Source organism: Lepus europaeus, chromosome 5, assembly GCF_033115175.1.
Source record: "Lepus europaeus isolate LE1 chromosome 5, mLepTim1.pri, whole genome shotgun sequence".
NCBI classification, from domain to species: Eukaryota; Metazoa; Chordata; class Mammalia; order Lagomorpha; family Leporidae; genus Lepus; species Lepus europaeus.
The window spans coordinates 98,562,875-98,578,678 of record NC_084831.1 but is presented as its reverse complement, the minus strand read 5'-3'; positions in this window follow the sequence as shown (position 1 = coordinate 98,578,678).

Below are 15,804 nucleotides of genomic sequence, written 5' to 3'. Positions count from 1 at the left end.
GGGGAGACACTGAACGCAGACCTGGGTAGCACAGCTAAGGAAGCTTGAGTGGTGCACAGGGAGAGGAAGGAGTTTGCATGGGGCACAGAAATGTGGGTTTGTTATGTAGGTTAGTGCAGGCTGTCACATATGGGCAGGCTACAGCTAGCCTGCGGTCAAATCATGAATTGCCTGGAGCTGTCCTTCAACACACACTACCATGTGAGTCAGCTGGAGCTGTAAACAGTGGTCCATATCACTACACAGGATCAACTGGGGTTGCAAATCAGTGACCCACACTGCTGTGTGTTGTCTGTAGCTGTCATACCTCAGTTTTTGATTTTTTTTTCTGCCAGCTAATGCTACCTGCCTTTATTATTTTATTTGACAGGTAGAGTTATAGACAGAGAGAGGGAGAGACAGAGAGAAAGGTCTTCCTTCCCTTGGTTCACCCTCCAAAATGGCCACTATGCACTGTGCAGATCCAAAGCCAGGAGCCAGGTGCTTCCTCCTGGTCTCCCATGCGGGTACAGAGCCCAAGCACTTGGGCCATCCTCCGCTGCCTTCCCGGGCCACAGCAGAGAGCTGGACTGGAAGAGGAGCAACTGGGACTAGAACCTGGCACCCATATGGGATGCCGGCACAGCAGGCAGAGGATTAACCAAGTGAGCCACAGCGCCGGCCCCACTACCTGTCTTCTTACATCAGTTTTACTATCTTCTCTTGGATTAAGCCAACGTATTTAATAGCTTCATACCTAGATTTTTTTTTTTTTTGCACTTGCATAATCACTTTCCAAAGTTCCAGTGCCATGTTTTAGTTTTGTTGAGACACACTACAAGAGATAGACTTCTGAAATCTAATGTATTATTCCATTAGAGATTACAAAAGGAATCTAAATGTTATTTTAAAGGCTGATGAACAGTGTAATTAAAAGACAACATCTGAGCTGGCGCCGCAGCTCAATAGGCTAATCCTCCGCCTTGCGGCGCCGGCACACCGGGTTCTAGTCCCGGTCGGGGCACCGGATTCTATCCCGGTTGCCCCTCTTCCAGGCCAGCTCTCTGCTGTGGCCAGGGAGTGCAGTGGAGGATGGCCCAAGTCCTTGGGCCCTGCACCCCATGGGAGACCAGGATAAACACCTGGCTCCTGCCATCGGAACAGCGCGGTGCGCCGGCCGCAGCGCGCCAACCGCGGCGGCCATTGGAGGGTGAACCAATGGCAAAAAGGAAGACCTTTCTCTCTGTCTCTCTCTCTCACTGTCCACTCTGCCTGTCAAAAACTAAAAAAAAAAAAAAAAAAAAAAAGACAACATCTGATGCCAGACTACCTAACCTCTTTAATACCCTTAGTGGTTTGAATTGTGGATCCCAGAAACCATGTTTACCTTGACCCTCAGCATGTGAACTTACTCAAAATTAGAGTATTTGCAGATGTAATTAAGGTTAGGATTATAGCCTTGAGATCATCCTGGAGTTAGGGTAAACCCCAACTAATGAGTTAAGAGGAGTAGGATAAATTAGGAAGAGGTAAGTCCTGACTCCAAAGATGCTTGTCCCCATAAGAGAAAAAAAAATATATGGGAATTTGATATGGAGGACACAAAAGAAAGACCATGTGAATTTAGGGGCAAATATTGCCCATTAGTAAAGGCCAAGGGACTTCCATTGCCAACAGACACTACAGGTTGGCAGATAGGCATGAAGGTGGGTTAATCTTGCCAACACCTTGATTTTAATCTTATTTCTACAACTGTAAAACAATCACCTTCTCTTTTTTTCTCACTCTGTGATAAATTACTAGAGCAAATTTTGGGAACTAATAATTCAAAATACCATTTTTACCAAAATTTTTTCTTTGTTATTTCATACCATAATTTTAATAATGGCAATAATTATTCTCTATCACGTATGTGTATAGATATATTTAATAAGATAAATATTATAAGTGGGTCTGGTAAAATCTAGGAACTCAAAAAGTATAGCTATGCTTTCTATTAAGTGAGAAGTTGGTTTTTCAGGAGTGTCAACAGCAGGGAGCTCTTGTATTATTTTGGCAAAAATTTTCATAATCATCTTGGCCAGAATTTGGAAAAAAAAAAAAAAAAAAAGCTCAAAGCCCACCATGTGCCAGATAGGAATCTGCAATCACTTTATTTAGGAAAGCAGTACAAAGAAAACATTATCTGGGATTTATGCAGGCAGATTAGAATAGCAAAGAGTAGCAAATAGCCCTCCAGTCTTCACCAGTTAGCGATCACTCTACAGTATTTTACTTTGCTCTAGGCAGTTAACATTAATGTGGGATTGCTTATGAGTTTATGATATTTGATAGTTGAAATTGACTAGTTTTCCATTATGTTTATAATTGGTTGAGTTTAAGATAAGCAATAAAGATAAACATATATAGTTACTGCTATACCATTGAAGCTCTGTTTCTCTATCTGTAACCATCACCTTCCTTTGTAGTAGCAACTTTCTTAGGAAGGCTTTTCCTGGTGACATAATGGCTACTGGTAGATCTAGGTTTAGGCAGGCTAGAAAGTAGTGATTCCAAAGGAAAGGCAGCACTACTTTCTCAATAACCATTGAAAGTTTTCAAGACAGACTAGTGGTTTTCATTTTCAAGTAATACGCCCATTGTTAAAAGGATTACCATTGACTAGAGGCTAGGAATCTACTTGATAATTCTAAGCCAAAGATCTGTTCTTGTCACATTTTAATACTCACATATCCATGAAGTTGAAGCTGTCCATTATGAAACAAAATCACTTCCTTTCTTGGGAACCATATAAACAGCTTCTGGATCATCATATAACTATTTGTTTATTTATTTATTGTCTGCCTTCCAAACTACACTAAAGCCTTTGCCAAGTGCCAGAGTTTCTTTTGTGAAAAGCCTTTTAATAATACTATTACAAAATGAATTAGTATACTTTCTTAACATGAAAAGGTATTACTATTTGTAGAAAGGATTTTTTTATTTTTTTAGTTTATTAAGACAATATTCTGAATATCCTTTCTATACTTATAAAATCAAAATCTCAGTCATCTCACCTCTTCTAAATGAGTTCATCCTCATTCACTGGTTCTGATCTGTAGCAGGTTATGTCAATCTGTTTATAACTGAATAATTATTGGAAATCATTAATGATTGTATATTAACATTATTCAATTCAACTTAAATTTATTAATAAATATTATCTTGATGATACAAATGGATATTTTTAACTCCACTGTAGTTATTGCAGGATCTAAGTCACCAAGGTGACTCCAGAGTTATGAGATAATGAATAACTCTGGTCCTTTATTCTCTCAAAACATTTAGGCAGGTAATATTGACTGTGATTCTCTTACTGTGCACAGGAGAGCAAAGTATACCCCCTATTAAATCTAATTCTATGAAGTATATTTTGAAAGACTTCTGGATGTCTAATCTTAAATACTTTCTGCAAGCTCCTCTGAGCTGACTCCACTCCCATTCCTATAACATTCCAAATAAACACAGTGAATATTTAATTTATCTTCTGAGCTAGCACACATCTGACAATGAAAGTGGGACATTATTATATTGTGTTACTAGACAAAAAACTGCTCTAGATCACCATGTATCTAGAAAAGGAAAGATGAAGGAAACAATCATAATACTGTATGATAGCCAGGCCTTGACTAGTCCATTTCTTTACAATATACAAAGCTTCACTCACTTCCTATTAAAAATTCAATATGTTCTTTTGATTATTACAAATTACTGAAATGTTAAATATTGAGGAAACTGAGTTCCTTTGAGAAGGATAGGAAATGGAAGAATAAGAGTTGTATTTAAGATGTTTTATTAGAAAAGCATTAAAATGAAGAAGCTATTTTTAATATTTTTAATATTTAATATTTCTACCTAGCTAAAATTATCCATTATATAGAAGCTATATATGGCCGGCACCTTGGCTCACTAGGCTAATCCTCCACCTTGCGGCGCCAGCACACCGAGTTCTAGTCCCGGTCGGGGTGCCGGATTCTGTCCCGGTTGCCCCTCTTCCAGGCCAGCTCTCTGCTATGGCCCGGGAGTGCAGTGGAGGATGGCCCAAGTCCTTGGGCCCTGCACCCGCATGGGAGACAGGGAGAAGCACCTGGCTCCTGGCTTCGGATCAGTGCGGTGCGCCAGCCGCAGCGCGCTGGCTGCAGCGGCCATTGGAGGGTGAACCAATGGTAAAGGAAGACCTTTCTCTCTGTCTCTCTCTCTCACTGTCCACTCTGCCTGTCAAAAAAAAAAAAAAAAAAAAGAAGCTATATGTATTAAAAATGGCAGATATATACTAAGATGTGCATGTTACCCAACTATTGTATGTGGAATAGAGAATAAGAAAGTGGGATAAGTAAATTTTGATCAATTATCATTCATAAATAACACATAAATCTTTTGAGGAAGCAAAAGAAGTATTTAATAAAATAATCACAAAAATTAGTAAAATACATTCAAAATGAAACTCAATAAGAGCTCTTCAGAAGCAGAATAATAAAAATGTTAAAGGTAACAGAAAAATTTTTAAAAATGAATGTTATGATGTAGTAAATGTAGCAATAGACTTCTAAAAATGACTGTCCTCTATAAATTAATTTATAGACAATTCAATTAGGTTAAAACCCATTATGAAAAGTAAAGAAGTAAAATATTTAAAAATATTACCATAACGTATATAATGAAAATTTACATATTCTGTGTGCCTCATACATTCTTACCTGTCTATAATTTTAATTATTTCTTCTGTAACTTCTATTAGTTGATTATTATTCTTGCTTCCTTTTCATTAATCTTAGCTTTTTCTGTGGTTGCTATGTGTTAAATAATTCCATTAGTTGCTTAGTTTTAAATAAAACACTTAATTTTAATATACTTCTTTAATTTCTAGATTGATCATTGATTTTATTTTTTTAGTGTTTTCTTTTTTTTTTTTGACTTTAATAAATATAAATTTCCAAAGTACACCTTTTGGATTACAGTGGTTTTTCCCCCCCCATAACTTCCCTCCCACCTGCAAGCATCCCATCTCCCGCTCCCTCACCCATCCCATTCACATCAAGATTCATTTTCAATTATCCTTATATACAGAAAATCAATATATATATACTAAATATATATATATATATATACACTAAATAAAGATTTCAACAGTTTGCACCCACACAGAAACACAAAGTATAAAGCACTGTTTGAGTACTAGTTATACCATTAATTCCCATAGTACAACACATTAAGAACAGAGATCCTACATGGGGAGTAAGTGCACAGAGACTCATGTTGTCTACTTAAGAAATTGACACTCTTGTTTATGGCATCAGTAATCATGTCATGAGTTGCCAAGGCTATGGAAACCTCTTGAGTTCGCCAATTCCGATCTTATTTAGACAATGCCATAGTCAAAGTGGAAGTTCTCTCCTCTCTTCAGAGAAAGGTACCTCCTTCTTTGATGGCCCTTTCTTTCCACTGGGATCTCACTCACAGAGATCTTTAATTTTTAATTTAGGGTTTTTTTTGTTTGTTTGTTTGTTTGTTTTTTTTGCCTCAGTGTCTTGGCTTTCCATGCCTGAAATACTCTCATGGGCTCTTCAGCCAGATCCAAATGCCTTAAGGGATGATTCTGAGGCCAGAGTGCTATTTAGGACATCTGCCATTCTATGAGTCTGCTGTGTCTCCTGCTTCCCATGTTGGATCATTTTCCCCTTTTTTATTCTATCAGTTAGTATTAGCAGACACTAGTCTTGTTTATGTGATCCCTTTGACTCTTAATCCTATCATTATGATCAATTATGAACTTAAACTGATCACTTGGACTAGTGAGATGGCATTGGTACATGCCACCTTGATGGGATTGAATTGGAATACCCTGGCACGTTTCTAACTCTACTGTTTTGGGCAAGTCCATTTGAATAGATATTGATTTTAATAAATTATGAATCAATAGGCTTTTGTGTCCCAAGACGGTGGTATAGCAACAGGATTATTGAGTCACCTGGGGGCAAAATAGATAGATAAAAAGGAGAGAAGATACACACTGGATAGAGCTGTGGGAAATTCATGATGGGAAGTCAGGAGGCCAACACAGACTGGGTAGGTCCATGCTGATGTCAGTGATCACCCAAGGCTCTTGACATGAGTTGCCTAGGCTATGGAAGCCTTTTGAGTCCACAGTCTCTGTCAGTATTTAGAATAGGCCATAAGCAAAGTGGAAGTTCTCTCCTTCCTTCAGGGAAAAGTACCTCCTTCTTTGATGGTCACTGTAAATCTTGTTCTCAAACAGTTTTCTATATTGTGTGTGTGAATTATTGATATCTTTACTTAATATAGAATTAGTCTTCTCTGTATAAAGTTAATGGAAAATCAATCTTCATGGAGAATGGAACTGGGAATGGGAGAAGGAGGAGGAAATGGGAAGGGAGTGGGTGGGAGGGCAGATATGGTGGGAGCAATCACTATATTCCTACAGTTGCACTTAACAAAATTTGTATTCACTAAATAAAATTTTCTAAAAAAATAAATAAATCAATAATGAACTTTGTAGCTCTTTCCTCTATTTTGCCACTCTGTTTTCTTTTCTTAAGCATACATTAATCCCAAACAAGGATTCTAAAATTGTTTCTTCTGCTTTTTTTTTCTTTCTTGTTAGTTATGTAACTTTTGGATAGTAATTTTTAACTGCACAGTCACATTTATAAAACATATGATTTATTATATGTTAACACTGCATCCAGATTCCAGAAAGAAACTTTCATTTGCCCAGACAGAAACGATGTATGATGGGCAATTCTCAACCTTGAAAACGAGATGCATCAGGGCAATTTTAGCAAGTCTTTTTCTCATTTGCCTCTTATTTCTAGGGTTTGGCCTTTGAACTTTGGCTTGGATTATAGAAAATTCAATTCTGATCTTAACCAGAATTTGACAAATGTCTTAAACTGGGAGCGTGTCATATTTTTGAGGTGGCACCTTCCCCAGCAATCTTTGTTCCTAATTACCACAAGGCTCAAGATGGTTTTCAAATGTCTTTTTCATATTTATTTTTGTTTGTCTCCTCTGTTTTCTGAACAGACTCTGAACTCAAAAAATGTTCTTTGGAAAAAACAGACATATAGTCAGAAAAAAAAAAAAACTGCATACAACAACACAATAAAAGAAACAAAAACCAGCTAGATATTAGTTTATATCAAAAGAGTTCTTTCCTTTCAGAAGTTTTGATCATCTGTCCTTCCTTGTTTACAAGTCCCTGATGCCCTTCATAAGATAATTTTTGCCATTAACCTAGCTTTTCAAAAATCTAGTTGTGACAGCAAGAATTCCCACCTGGTATAACATACTGTATTTTACCAAGGTCTATATATTACATTTTTGCATGATTTTTATCATTAAATATTTCTCCCTATTGTGACCATATCTGAACATCCTAGCATCTAACTACCCCAGTGTGTTCAGCTAAGTGAAAGTAAATATTTTCATATCCCATTAACTGCTTAAGCCTATTGTTTAGGTCAACTTGCTTCCTGAAGAATACTTTTAGCCCTAACAACTTACATTATTAGGCACAAAGACCATATTTTTCCTTTTTGAAATTTCCTACTTTAAAACAGGGCTCCATTGATACTTTAGCATTATTATATTTCAAGTTGATATGTTGTTCTACAGAAAGGGATTGGTTAATCACTAAATAAAATTAATAAATGAGTCATAAGGTGAAAGACTATTGCATTTCCTTAAAATTTTAAGGATCCTGCCTCAAAAATCCATATCTTTTTACATCTTTTTTAGTTCTATATTCTCTTGGTTTGTTTTTCTCAATTTAGAATTAGAATAAAAATAAAAAGAAAATAATGTTGAGGCCGATGCTATTACATAGTAAGCTGGGCCTCAGCCTGTGGTGCCAGCATCCTATATGGGAACTGGTTCTAGTCCTGGCTGCTCCTTTTCAGATCCAGCTCTGTGTTTATGGCCTGGGAAAGCAGTGGAAGATGGCCCATGTCATTGGGCCCCTGCACCTGCATGGAGACCAGGAAAAAGCTCCTGGCTCCTGGCTTCAGATCTGTCCAGCTCTGGCCGTTGTGCTCATTTTGGGAATGAACCAGAAGATAGAAAATCTCCTCTTTCCCCCCTACCCCTGTGATTCTGATTTCAAATAAATAAATAAATCTTAAAAAAAAAAAAGTAAACTATGTTTTCTATGAGAATGGGTATCAGTGGAAAATACTAAGAGTTACTAGAACTTCTAACATACTTCTTTCTTTTTTAAATACATATCTACATGAGGCTTTATCTATTCTGGGTCCTTTGTGATTTTGTGTATCTTTTAATTTTTTTTTCCAAATCTGTAAATACTACCATTAGTAGTTTGATATATATTGCATTGAATCTGTGAATTTCTTTAGGTGGTAAACATTTTAACAGTATTAGTTCTAACAGTCCTTGAGCAAGGTATACTTTCCTACTTTATTGGGTCCTTGATGATCTCTTTTACCACTGATTTATCATTTTTATTACAGAGTTCTTTCACTTCTCTGATTAAATTTATTAACATATGTGTGTTTTGGCTACTGTGAATGGGATTTCTGTCTTGGTGTAAAAACTTTTGTTTTTTGTATGCTGTTTTTCAAACATTTGACTTTATTGAATGAAGTGAGTGTTAATATCATACTGAATGGAGAAAAGTTGAAAGCATTTCCCATCATTTCTGAAGCAAGATAAGAATGTCAACTTTCACCACTCTTATCCAATATAGTATTGGAAGTATTGGCAATATCAGTTAGGGAGGGGAAAGAACTAAAGTGCATCACAATTGGAAAGGAGGAAGTCAAAATATTCCTGTTTGCAGATGACCTAATATTGTATCTGGAAAAACCTATACACTCCCCCAAAATCTATTAGAATTGTTAATCTGTGAGGTTTCTGAGGACCCTTTGTATAACCAGTAGTGGGAATGCTGATTCATATGGCAATTCCATTTTGTTAATTTTTTTAATAAAATCTTTTTTTTAATAAAAATCTTTTCTATGACTGGGGTACTAATTTACATTTCTATCAACATTATATGAGTTCCTTTTTCTCTACATCCCACTCAGTTATTTCACCTTTTTTAGAATAACCATTCCAATAGATGAGAGAAGACTCCAATAGATGAGAGAGGATTACTCATCATGATTTCAATTGGCAATTTCTGAGGATTCCTGGGGTGTAGCTATTGGACATTAGATGTCTTCTTTTCAGAAATGTCTGTTGACTCCTTACAGTCCTATTCACTTTCTAATATTTATTTGGGTCAGTACCTTATATAATCTGGATGCGAATTCATTATCAAATATGTGTTTTGCAAATATTTTCTTCAAATACACGTTACTTTGTTCATTTTTTTTGGCTGCAGATACAATTTTTAGTTTGATATAATCTGATTTGTATATTTTTACTGTGTGTTGTCTGTGATCTTGGAATCATATCCAAAAAGTCTTTGTTCATACTAATGTCATAGAAAATGATTTCAGACAAATTAAGACATTAGAGGGGTTTTATTCAATAAAATTAATTCTAGTGTTAATATTGGAATTAATGCCAATTTGATGTTGATACTTTCTCCAATGAAAAGTAAAATATTCCTCACAAAAATACTATTTATTAACCATAATTTTGTCAAGCGTTCCTTCTGCATTATCCCACTTAATGAATTTAATGAATTTTCACCTAAATTTTTAGATATTTTTAAATATTTAAATTTATATATATTAAATTTTGTATATTTTGTATTTTATGCATTATATTTATATATATTTATATACATTATTCACATATATTTATATACATTATTTACATGTATTTATATATTATATTATATATAAATAATATATTATATTTTTATATATTTTTGAATATTTTAATATATTTTTATTTAAATTTTTGAATATTTAGGTGAAATAGAAACAGAACATTTAAATGATTAGGTAACTGCTCTACCAGCACACAGCTAGCAATGGAGAGAAGCTCCAAGTCTGAATGCCAAACAATGTGCTCTTTCAAATACAAAGTTCAGCTCACACTTATAAAATGCAGGTATTCAATATAATGGCAATAAGCTGTATTAACACAGAAATAACAGATATTTCATTGACATTATAAATATATATATTTTTTTGGACAGGCAGAGTGAACAGTGAGAGAGAGAGACAGAGAGAAAGGTCTTCCATTACCATTGGTTCACCCTCCAATGGCTGCCGCGGCCGGTGCGCTGCAACCGGAGCACCGCGCTGATCCGAAGCCAGGAGCCAGGTGCCTCTACTGGTCTCCCATGCGGATGCAGGGCCCAAGGACTCGGGCCATCCTCCACTGCACTCCCGGGCCATAGCAGAGAGCTAGACACTAAGAAGAGCAGCAGAGTCAGATTCCGGTGCCCCGATCAGGACTAGAACCCGGTGTGCTGGCCCTGCAGGCAGAGGATTAGCCTAGTGAGCCGCGGCACCTGCTAACATTATAAATATTTGTAATAGCAAAATGATTTTACATGTTTTTCCTGGAACGAAAGTTTCCAAGTACAGAAAATCTAAACAAAACTATTCATAAGTTACTTGAACATGTTAATTACTTAACAAAATAGGTTCTCTAAAATAATGCTTATGTTATATATGTTAAGTAAGCCTTAATAAAAATGCACATTCATACGCCCATGCCTGAACTAGAGTTCATGATTCTGAAAACTCAGCTGGTGTCCTGACACCTGAATCGCTTTTAAGGATTCACAGATAAGTTTGAGATGCATGAAAGACTGAGAACCATTGACTCTATTGTGACAGATAATTAAGGGTTCCTGAGACATCTATATCCACATTTACACAATAATTATACTTACAAGAGGTAAATTATATACATTCATACCTATTACTTTTTGTTCACTTCAGCTACCTATTGTATCTCATTTAATTTAACTATAACAAGGGACTATGAAATATTGTTTTTATCCATTGGTGTTGCTATAATAAACACTATAGACAGGGCAGCTTCTAAACAACAGAAATTTGCTTTTCCGTAGTTCTGGAGGCTCACAAATCTAAATTTAAGGCTCTGGCAGATTCATTGCTGTGGGCCCACTTCCTCATAGATGATGCCTTCTATCTGTATCTTCATGTGGTGAAAATGACAAACAAGCTGCTAAGGGCACTTAACTCCCTTCACTAAGGCTTTCCCTTATTACCTAATTATGTCCCAAAGACTCTGTTCTCTTAAAAATCATCATTTTGGAGATTAATTGTCAACACATGAATTTAAGGTAAAACACAAAGATTCAGACCATAGAACATATGCATCAATATTATCTTATTAACATTTTATAAAACAGGAAATGAATTTAGAGGTGTGTCCTTGCCATACATTAAACAACTAGGATACTAAAATGTAGCTTTGAACCAGAGAGTCTTATTCCAGATAGCACATTTCTAACCAGTAACATAAATGGCACCTCCACCTGTCAAAAATGAAAGAAGTTTATAAATGAAAATGTCCTGTCTCTAATAAACATCTCAAGTTGCCTACTGGAGCACGTTTTTCTAGCATATCCACTGAGAAAAATTATCTGATGACTATACAATCAGGACTTTGCATTTTTATATAAATAGCTCTATAGTGGGCATTTTCTCTATTAGAAAACTGACAAATTCCATATTTAACATAAACTTTTCTTACAAAGGTATTTCTCTGCTTTTCTCTTTTTCAAATCTGTCATCATCAACATAATTCTTTTTATTTTTATTATTTTAAACTTAATCTAGTAAACTGATTTGTAATTTCTGGCTTTCCAGTAATAAATTGAAGTTGATAGTGCGTACGGTAGTGCTAGTAAAAAAAGAAAATCATAAAAATATTTTAAAGGCTACTTAGCATTTTCCAATCTTGAGGTAAAAATCTGGTGTATATTATCTATTTTACCTTCCCAACACAGATGTAATTGCAAAGTGACCCATTCAAGTTAATACAACCAGAAAATGATTATGTTGATCTTGAACTTCATGTTGTTTGCTGCTCCTGCTGTAATCATTGCAACTACACTGTGATGTCTTTCATATACTTTTTAATGTACTTCCAAAATTAAAAAAGTTATGCTTGATTTGCTTGATGAGTCTCTCCATTTGTATTTAGTCATATTTCCATAAATGCTTGGAGTTTGTACAAAATCAGAAGTCAAGCCACAAAATTAGGTCAAGGTACCTAGGAATTAACATCTTATGTTTTCTGCCCAAACTAGCCTATAAAATAGCTGTCAGTCTCCCATGGTAGACATCTCTAATTTACCAGCTTTAGTCAGTACTGCATGAGCAGCAGATAGAGCACATAGAATGGTGACTGTGCCTTGGTTCTTTCCCATGTTCAAGATGATGTACTTCTCAACAGGCAGATGCTTCATTTCTTGTTCCTGCTTTGTGATGCTATAGAAATTGTGTTGTTCCTGCTATCACTAGGTCAGTACACTGTGAGTTCCAAAAGCCTTCCAATAAATTCACTTTTAAAGTTAATCTGGAGCCGCATCCCATATGAGCACCAGTTCGAGTCCTGGCTGCTCCACTTTTGATTCAGCTCTCTGCTGTGGCCTGGGGAAACAGTGGAAGATGGCACAAATCTTTGGGCCCCTGCACCTGCATGGGAGACCAGAAAGAAGCTCCTGGCTTCGGATTGGCCCAGCCTCAGCCATTGCAGCCATCTGGGGTGTGAACTAGCAGATGGAAGACCTCTCTCTCTCTCTCTCTCTCTGCCTCTGCCTTGGCCTCTCTATAACTCTGCCTTCAATAAATAAATCTTTTAAAAAAATAAAGTTATTCTGACTTTCTTTCTGTTTCTTGTAATCAGTAATTCTAAAGTGATTGACTCTGCTTGCCCTCAACAGCAACTTATGACAATGATGTGTCTCATGTTAAATGCCTGATTTACAGAGTCGTAAAGATGCTAAACAATCTGCATCAGCTATCTTCCAGGCTTCTGGCTAGGTTCCCAAATGACAAAAATCAGTTTGATGAAACAGAAGGAGAGGAGACAATAATTGCAGAGTGCTTGCTTAGTTTTTATCTAGTCATTGGGAAGAGTTCGTTATAAGAATAAAATATTATATTTGCACATATTGAAGCAATATCTACAGGTTTCATGCATTTGGTCCCATAACGCTTGATCACCTTCGCTAAGTAAGAAACATTAGCTGATATTCCAGAGTGTCTCTGGAAAAAAGGCCCATTAACAACTAAACTGCTATGTTGGATACGTATGGGTTTGTTTTTAAAATTAGTCTTTATAAAAAACTACATGATTTGATGTTAACAGAATTAATTGCTAGTTTGAAACTATCAAACTATTTAAGAGAAAAGCTGATTAAACTATATTTAAAAATATGTTAGCCATTTTTGTCTGCCCATTCTCTTAGATTGTTAGGTCTTTGAAAATAAAGCAATACCTCACTTAGCACCTCAATTCAACTCTGGCCCGGGGTAAATATTAAATAATATGTTGCTGAATTGGATCTCAGACAAGCTTGAATAATAGAAAGGGTTCTATTCAGTCTATTACCACAGCATATTTTATTTGCCTCATAAATACATCAAAATCACCTTTATCCAAAATGGACTTCAACAATTGTTTTAAATTTATCTACCTGCAAACATTTCTGCTTTCCTGCAGGCTGTGATCGTTGCCAGAGCCATAACAATAATTTAAAAATATAAATGTGATTACAACACCTGCTTGTTTTAAAACCTCCCATACTGTGTTTCCTAAAATAAACTCCAATGCGTAACTGGTAAATTCCTACTTTGCATCGTATGTCTTCTCTAAGCGTGCATGCCTCTTTTTTTCTAAAGAAAGAAGCTGCTGTCTTCAGATCGGCCCAACCTGGGATGTTGTGGCCATTTGGTAAATGAAATACTTAAAAATATTAAATTATGTTAAACATTTCCCATCACAAAATAATTATTTATATGCATATGTGCATGTATAGGATGTTATGTGTTTGAGGACATTTTATACATTGTATAATGTTCAATCAGGATAAACATGTGTCCTCACACTAGCATTTTTTTATGTTGCAAACACTCAAAGTCCTTTCTTCTAATATCTTTGTTTCTTGTTAGAGATATATCCAACACATTATTTGTAGTGCTCATACTGTGCAGAGAGCACTAGGATTGCTTACTCCTCCCTAACTATAACTTTCTACTTTTTAATCAATCTTTGCTCATACCTCCTTCCTACTACATTCTCCAACCTGGTAGCTATCGTTCTACACTCACCTTCTATGAGATCAAACTAACTGATTCCATATACAGGTGAAATCATATAGTATTGTCTTTCTGTGCATGGTTGATTTCACTTAAGTCAATTTCCTGCACTCCAATCCATGAGGTTGCAATAGAAAAAAAAATTGTATTGATTAAGCAGTATTTCATTGTGTATAAGCACCTTGCTTTCTTTGTTCAATCATCAATTTAGGGGCACTTATGTTGTTTATATTCTTTGCCTATTAGAAATACTGCTTCAATAAACACAAGAGTTTGGGTGTCTTTTGGACAGACTTAACTCCATTTCCTTTGGATACATGCCAAATACTGGAATCAAGGCACATATGGTCCTTTTATTTTTAGTTTTTGGAGGAACATACATACGTTTCCTACAATGACTACACTACTTTACTTACACAGAAATATTATTCAAGGTTTCCTATCTCTCTACATACTTGCCAACATTTATCTTTTATCTTTTTGAAAATAACTTGAAGTGAATTTACTTGATAGTTAGTGAGGCTGAGTTTTGTTTTTCAGTTTCTTTTTTCATTTACTTTTAGCTATGCATGTCTTCTTTGAGAAAAGTCTGTTTATATGTACAACTTATTTCTTTAATTTTTTTTTTTTGTTATTCAGTTGTTTGAGCTCTTGCATATTCTAGTTCTTAACTGCTTCTGATGTATAACTTGCAAATATTTTCTTGCATTCTGTGGGCCATCTCTTCACCATGTTGATTGTTTCTTTTGTTGTGTAGAGGTATCTAGTTTGATGGACTCTTTTCTTTTTGTTAAGATTTATTTATTTTTTTAAAAGGCAGAGTTACAGAAAGAGAGAAGCAAAGACAGAGAGAGAGAGAAAGCTACCACACACTGGTTTTCTCCCCAAATGATCACAACAGCCAGGACTGCTCCAGGCCAAAGGCAAAAACCAGGAGCTTCTCCTGAGTCTCCTAACAATGAGGGCCCAAGCACTTGCCATTCTCTGCTGCTTTTCTGTGCATACTAGCAGGGAGCTAAATTGGAAGAGGAGCAGCCAGGACTAAAACCAGTGCCCATATGGGATGCCAGTGCCTCAGGTCCAGGCTTTAACCCACTGAGCCACAGTGCCAGGCCCTGATAGAATCTTTTCTATTAATAGTTTCATTTCCTTCAATTTTGGAGTGTGCTCAAAGCAAAACAAAAGAAAAGAAAACCCTATCCCATCCCAATGGCCTGAAACATTTCCCCTATGTTTTGTTCAAGTAGTTTCCAAGTTTCAGGTCTCAATTTCAGATTTTTGAACCATTTTAAGTTGATTTGTGCAAGGTGAGAAAAGGTGTCCATTTTCAATTTAGACATATGGATATTCAAATTCCCCAACATTATTTGCTGAAAATACTGCCTTTCCCCCAATATATGTTATTAGCATCTTATCCAAGATAAGCATAGGTTTACTTGTAGGGTCTTTATTTTGTTTCATGTATCTATTTTTATGTGCCTATGTGTGTTTTTAGTTTATTTAATATTGTAGTTTTGTAATATACCTTAAAGTTAGTAGTGTAATAGCT